The 7,886-nt window shown below is 41.6% G+C and overlaps 1 non-coding gene across 1 annotated transcript; it reads left to right on the forward strand.

Annotated features, from left to right (window-relative positions):
- The first annotated feature begins 7,813 nt into the window (after positions 1 to 7,813).
- Positions 7,814 to 7,886, forward strand: TRNAR-CCG (transfer RNA arginine (anticodon CCG)). Its single transcript has one exon. It is a non-coding gene; the product is annotated as a tRNA-Arg (tRNA).

Raw genomic sequence — 7,886 nt, forward strand, 5'->3', positions numbered from 1 at the left:
CCCATGGGAGAGGAAGGAGCGCGGGTTGAGGAAGACAGGGGAGCGCTCGGGGGGCAGCGGCTCCTGGGCCCGCTGTGGCGCTCGAGACATCACACCCTGCAGGTTCTGCACTACCTCCGCGAGGGTGCGAACCTGCTGGGCTAACTGGTCGAACTGAGCGGCTTCGACCATCTGAATGGGGGGTGGAATGGTGGAGTGTTGCTGAGAATGTGTTGGAGACGCAGCGGCCTCCCGGCCGGAGGCGCGAGAGGCCCCGCGACCGGAGGCATTGGAAGCTCCACGACCACCTCGCCGTGCCATTACGATCGCTCTGAGATCAGGGGCCCTTCCTCTAGCGCCAACTGTTGCTGGTGGTCCAAACCGAGAACGATTGACACAGCGGTGTGAACGGGGTTCCGTCTGAGTTGTCTTGGTTGGTGTTGGTTACGCTCCACCTTCCACCGGAAAACCTGCGAGCAAGCCTCGCACCACCACTGGGGTAGTGGGGGCCCTCCGACGATCAAGTCAGAGGAGATCGGAGGAGAAGGAGAGATAATCGCAAGCAAGAGAGTGCTCTGGAAGATATTGCTTACCCCCCCTCCTTCTCCCCCCAGCCGCATATATACCTGGCTGGGGGGTCTCTCAGGGGGGTTTGTCATCGTGGGGCGCGATGGAGTGGCCACTGACATGGCCGTTACAGGGCGTCGTGGAGCAGCGCTGGGTACGGCCATGACAGGGCGTAGTGGAGTTCCGCTTTGTACGGCTGATACAGGAGATCGTGGAACAGCATCGGATATAGCCGTTGCAGGGAGTAGTGGAGCAGGAGGCCTCGGCGTGCCTCTGGGAAGCAGCCTGTCGTTATCAAGAGATCTCCGACTCGGGGTCGGAGTGCTGGATCAGGGGGCAGCCGACCCGGGGTCGGGCTGCGGTGCTGAGGATATCCGACTTGGGGTCGGATTGCTAGATTAAGGGGCAGCCGACTCGGGGTCGGGCCGCAAAGCCGAAGATGTCCGACTCGGGGCCGGACTGCTGGATCGAAGGGCAGCCGACTCGAGGTCGGGCCGCGAAGCCGAAGATGTCCGACTCGGGGTCGGATTGCTGGATCAAAGGACAGCCGTAGTCTTCATGGGCGCGCGTGCCGGTCACGTGGAGCATGGCGGCTTAGTTCCCCCGTAACAGTATGCAATAGTTCATTTTCTATTTTTCAGAAGATCAAAAGAAGTTTTCATCAAAAATAGATCTAATAGAAGTCATATGTATGACAAGCAGTGATGATAGCCCCAAAAAAAAATCATTTAAGTAGATGACTATCATACACAATTGTCTTTTTCATTTCTTCAAGAATTCTATTAACCCTATTTTACTTAAGGTGTCCTTGGTGCTGAAATAATTAATTTCTGTATAAACTTTATCAGAATTTTGGTTTTCAACACTGTGCCATGATACTCTTTATCTTCACAGTTTGGAAACCTTTATCATTTGAAACATTTTTACAAGATTTAGCAAATACAGAAAATATTTCAATTTTATTTGCCAAGAACACATCCAATGTAAGCTTTCGAAAACTTAGTGATGGAAACAACATCTTTAGATTTAGAAATTGATTTTTGTTTGTTTCCTTAGTTAGCATGCATAGTAAACTTTGACCTTCCAGAAGATAATCTAAGTAAGCCAATGGCAAGATCTTTTGAGATTAAATACATACTAGCATGAGTTAATTTTATATGCCAAAGATGGTTTCTTTAATCTTGGTATTCATAGTGCATATATTCAAAAGCACACCAAGTACACATTATCATATCTATGATCAATAAACAATAATGCCATGGATAAAAACTCTCAATCAAGCATATAGAGAATTCATAGAGTTATTCTTAATAAATTGATTAATCTTTTAGCAACTTATCCAATAGTGAGTAAAGTATACTATAAAATGAAGTGATTTGATTATATTTCCAAAAGTATTTTCTATATCACAAAATTGGTCAATACTTGTAATTCATATTTTAATCAAATACTAAAGCAAAAATAATGATGAAATGCACGGTTTACTGATTTCATTATTATTATTATTATTTTATTATTTAAAATTACTTTTCATAAGTATGTTTTAAGTTTCATTTTTTTTGACGTGTGTCTAGAACACCCATTTGTATGAAAGTTCTATTTATTCCATGGGTATCTTGGCACACCTATGTCTACATCCTCATATTTTCATTTTGGGTACCCAAGCTTGCTTGGGTCCTTGAGAGTTAGGACATATGGTTCCTTTTGGAACCCAAATTTGTTTAATTGTAATAACTTTACCACTTGATTTAATTATGTTAGAACGATAGGTAAAGTTGTTATGTCCATTCTTTTTATGTTTGAAATATGTTATCTTATTTAATGATTTGCTTGGTGAATTGATAATCTTTTTCTCTAGAGTTTTATTGTTAAGTAAAGGAGTCAAGCCAAGTTTTGATTTATCATAAGCAACATATTGGCTTTCAAACATCATTTTTAATCGCTCTGAACTTACAGTGAATCTGTTAATAAGAGATTTTGATTGGTTAATTTCTTCACTTAACTTTTGATTTTCTTTAATTAAATACTGGTTTTTCTGAATCAATTGTTCTGAATTTAACCTTAAACTTTCATTTTCAGAATTTAGTTTGTCTTGTATTTCAGCAATAGAATTTCTTTCTTTTGAAATTTGCAAATTTAGCTTTTTAAGATTTTTATTTTTCATAGCTAATTTTCTACATTCACCATACAAATCATGAAAAGCATTTAAGAGTTCATCATAAGAAAATTCTTCATGAAGTTCATTAGATTCAGATTCTACTTTATCTTCTAGTGCCATAAAACATAAGTTAGTTACCTCTTGTAGTTGATTGTTGCTTCTAGCTTTCAATTTCTTGCTTGACTCTTCCTTGGTCAAGACTTTCTTGCTTTTTATCTTTTTTCTCCTTTCTTCTTGCTTCCTCTTCTTCCTTGTCTTTAGGAAGCTTTTGAATCTTTCGGTGTTTGGGAATGGATCCTTGTTTCCATCACCGGACTCTTTGTTTTTTGAACTAATCTGCCTCAGAGTCGACTCGAGCCTTGTTGGAGTCGCCTCGGCTAACTTGGGAGTCGACTCAGAAATACTTGGAGTCGACTCGTTCACAGGGTCTTCAAGACTGTGTCTCTGCCTTTCAGACTGTTCTTCTCTAGGAGTCGACTCGGACAAACGGGGAGTCGACTCGGCTACTGTGGAGGATTCAACACCTTTTTCTGCAGTCTCATTGTTAGTATGTAATTGAAGCACATGTGAGCTAATCTGAGATTTATCATAAATATTTTCTAATGTATCCCAGATCTCCTTAGCAGATAAGCATGCAGAAATTTCATTAAACTTCGTTTCATGAATAGCACAATATAATATGTTCATAGCATTAGCATTCAATTGTGCTAAGTCCTTTTCATTAATAGTTTTAGAGAGTGTATGAAGGTCATTTATTATGATTTTTCATAAATAATAGTTTTGAGATTGAATAAAAATGCGCATGCGTGCTTTCCAATATGTGTAGTCTATGCCATTAAACAGTGGAGGCCTATTAATTAACTGTCCTTCTCCTAGAAAACTATCTATTTGAGTTGTCATGATCTTTGGCTCTAGTCGGTTAAGACTACAAATAATATTTGAGCACCTGCTCTGATACCACTTGTTGCCCAAGGTGACAACCCAAGAGGGGGGGGTGAATTGGGTCTTTTAAAAACTTTTAAACTACTTCTAATCTTTTAGATTAATTATGCTAAGTTGTATGGATGCTTAGTGAAGCTTAACCTTAGCAAGAGTATGATTCTAATCTAATCAACTATCAAGCAGTGGGTTCAATAAAAGATTAGTCTAATTTTGCCCTAGTATGCTATTCAATTTAATGATTGAGTAAATTGATTATGCTTGCAACTAAAGGATGCACGAAGAAGAGTTAAGCAAGCTTAATATCTAAGTAAGTGAGTGAGGAGGTCAGTTAACAAAGAGCATCACAAACACAACAAAAATATAGTGGTTCGGTGCATCCCAGCACCTACATCCACTCCCCAAGACCTCTTGGGAATTTCACTATAATCCTACAGATTACAGCCGGTTGTTTTACAAGCTCACAACCCAACTTGTTGTTTTACGAGGTCACAACGAACTCGGTCGGTTTTCCCAGGCTCACCGACTAGAACCACCCCCGATTGTTTTCCCGGGATCACAATCGAACCCTTACACGTTGGTTTTACCCTCGGCTCACCAACAAACCTAAACCCCGTTGGTTTTCCCTTTGGCTCACCAACAAACCTTACACCGTTGGTTTTCCCTTTGGCTTACCAACAAACCTTTAACCCCTTGATTCAATCTCTTGATTGAATCAAGTTACAAGATATTAAAACAAAGAATAAAAACAAATCAAAGCTTCTTAAACAAGCAAATATAACAATATAAACAAATAGAGTAAAGAGAAGCCCTCAAACGAATTTTGAAGATGGAGGAGCTCGACTTCTTCTTTACTTGACCCTCTTCTGATTTGGCACGAAGTAGAGGATCACCGCGGCAGCACACGGATGGAGAGGAAGCTTTGGGATACACTTGGAAGCTCTTCTTCTCTCTATTTCACTTTGAATGGCCCTTATTGTGCTTATGGGAGATTTCCCTTGGAATCTCTTCCTTAAATGTTTTCTCCCACTTCCATCAGTTCTCTCCTAGCTCTCTTCTTGTTTTTATAGCTTTTGATAACGTGGAAACAAGAATATAGCCGTTAGAGACAAAAATAGAGCCGTTGGAACCAGTCTGCACCTCCTGACAATATGACCGTTGGGATCGGAGTCGACTCGCGCGATCAGGAGTCGGCTCGCCTGTTGCAGGAGTCGGCTCGTGTTTTACCGGAGACGACTCGGCCACTGTTCCAAATTTGAATTAATGTGCTTGCCTCGACTGGGAGTCGACTCGACTTAACCCGGAGTCGACTCGCCAACTTCTGGAGCTGACTTGGCAATTCTGGAGTCGGCTCTTCCACTGAAGTCCGTGGATCCAATTTTGAATTTTGTCCACTCGAGTCGACTCGACTGTCCTGGGAGTCGACTCGAATCTCAGAGCCCGAACTCCCGATCCTCTGTCTTTTGGCTCGTCCAGTCTTGGAGTCGACTCGAACTTCCTTGGAGTCGACTCGGCTCTCAGTTTCCGAAAGTTGGTCTTTTGCCTATGACTCCTAGGAGTCGACTCATACTTCTCCGGAGTCGACTCATACTTCTCCGGAGTCGACTCGAATTCCACTGGAGTCGACTCGAAGACTGTTCTTTTGAATTTTTCTTTTGATTTTACTCCTCCAATTTGAATCCTTTGAACTTTAAACTTTGGGCCAATAAATTGTAGCTTTCTTCCAATTTGAGAGCTTTGGAGGCCTTTTTGTGTTCTTCCAACTTGCTATGTTCCTTGCAAAATAAATATCTTTCTCCTTGCAACATAAACATTAGTATCTATACTTCAAGGTTTTGTGATCATCAAAATCAATCTATGAATCAATCTTTGGGTCATCACATGAAACGCAAGAAATAAGGCATCACAAACACAAAGATATATAGTGGTTCGGTGCACCCCAGCACCTACATCCACTCCCCAAGACCCCTTGGAAATTTCACTATAATCCCTCAGATTACAGTCGGTTGTTTTACAAGCTCACAACCCAACTTGTTGTTTTACGAGCGCACAACGAACTCGGTCGGTTTTCCCAGGCTCACCGACTAGAACCACCCCGATTGTTTTCCCAGGATCACAATCAAACCCTTACACCGTTGGTTTCGACCTAGGCTCACCAACAAACCTCTCACCGTTGGTTTTCCCTTTGGCTCACCAACAAACCTTAACCCCTTGATTCAATCCCTTGATTGAATCAAGTTACAAGATATTAAAAACAAAGTTTAAAACAAATCAAAGCTTCTTAAACAAGCAAATATAACAATATAAACAAATAGAGTAAAGAGAAGCCCTCAAACGAGTTTTGAAGATGAAGGAGCTCGGCTTCTTCTTTACTTGACCCTCTTCTGATTTGGCACGAAGTAGAGGATCACCGAGGCAGCACACGGATGGAGAGAAAGCTTTGGGATTCACTTGGATGCTCTTCTTCTCTCTATTTCACTTTGAATGGCCCTTTTGTGCTTATGGGAGATTTCCCTTGTAATCACTTTGAAATCTCTTTCCTAAATGTTCTCTCCCACTTCCATACCCTCTTCCCTAGCTCTCCTCTTGATTTTATAGCTTTAGAGGGAGTGGAAACAAAAATCTAGCCGTTAGAGACAAAAATAGAGCCGTTGGAATCAAGAAAAAACTAGCCGTTATGCCTCCCAGCGTGCTAGAGTCGACTCGGCTGAAGCAGGAGTCGACTCGGCTGAAGCAGGAGTCGACTCGGCTGAAATAGAAGTCGACTCGTGAATAGTAGTCTGCCAGCACTGTAGCTGGGAGTCGACTCCGCACTGTAGCACTGAAGTTGGAGTCGACTCGAGATCACTGTAGCGCTGAAAATCAACTCTCTGTCTTTTTGTTTGTTCTCAGTCGGAGTCGACTCGTAGAGTATCGGAGTCGACTCGAGCACTGTTTCTTGAAACTCTAGAGTGCCAGAGTCGACTCTAAACTTTCCGGAGTCGACTCGAGGACTATTCTTTTGAATTTTTCTTTAAATTTGCTCCTCCAACTTGAATTCTTTAAACTTGAAGCTTGGGCCATAAATTGTAGCTTTCTTCCAACTTTTCTTGAGAGCTTTGGAGGCCTTCTTGTATTCTTCCAATCTTGCTATGTTCCTTGCAAAATAAATTCTTTCTCCTTGCAACACAAACATTAGTATTTATACTTCAAGGTTTTGTGATCATCAAAATCAATCTTTAAATCAATCTTTGGGTCATCATCAAGTATTGGGACTGGGCCGGTCAAGTGGACCGGGCCCAGTTCCAGGGTCTCACATACACCATGATTTTTCAGAAAGGCAGGAAGATGGGAAATCAAAAAGAGCCAATCAGGAACTCATTCAAGAAGAACAAGGTCTCGTGCCGATACAAGACCTTCATAATTTGTACAAGATCAAAGGTGAGAGTTAGATGAGAGTGTGGGGTATAGACTCATTCTTTTAGAAGAAATTATACCCTTCCATGTCATTGGTGCACCATAGGAACAAATTATGAGCGGGGCAGCAATCTGAGACGAGCGTACGGTAGATAATATGAGATGGTTTTGGCATGGTGCACTGCCGCATCATACATGTGGTGTAGAAGATAATATCTCTTCATTTAGGGTTGCTAGCACTAATTTTTTTTTTTTTACTATCATTCTTATAGCAGGATCCTGTGAAGGTTTTGAAGCTTTGCTTCCAAATTTATTCTTGATAATATTACAGTAAAGTAACTTTCCTGACACTTGCAATAAATCAACAATTTTTCATTTGATACACCAATCTAAACACACCCAGGCCCAATCTGAACACTTATGCCAATGGGTCAGGTACGGAACAAAAGATAAATCCATCAAATTTGTAGATCTAGGCCTAGATTTTTTTTAAAGTTTAGCTAATCCGACCCCATCCAAGCTCAGTTTATTTCGAACCTGGACTGATCCAACATGGACTCAATCTCTACCCAACCAAATCCTACTCTTTCTGACCCAATCCAATTGCCAACCTCTTAATCGGTCAAGTTTGGGTTTGGCAATACTGATACCCAATCCATAAAATATTTAAGTTTTTGGACAGGCTAATCCAAACTTCAATATCTTGTTTCTTAATAATTAACGATAGAAATAAGATTTCAATTGGAGTTAATGAACTTTGATGCATTTGTGGATGATCGCGTGGCCTAATGGATAAGGCGCTCGCCTCCGGAGCGGGAGATTGTGGGTTCGAGTCCCATCGCGATCG

The sequence above is a fragment of the Phoenix dactylifera genome, chromosome 14 (assembly GCF_051530095.1).
Source record: "Phoenix dactylifera cultivar Ajwa chromosome 14, Ajwa_hap1_PhDact_Kaust_v1.1, whole genome shotgun sequence".
In the NCBI taxonomy this organism is placed as follows: Eukaryota; Viridiplantae; Streptophyta; class Magnoliopsida; order Arecales; family Arecaceae; genus Phoenix; species Phoenix dactylifera.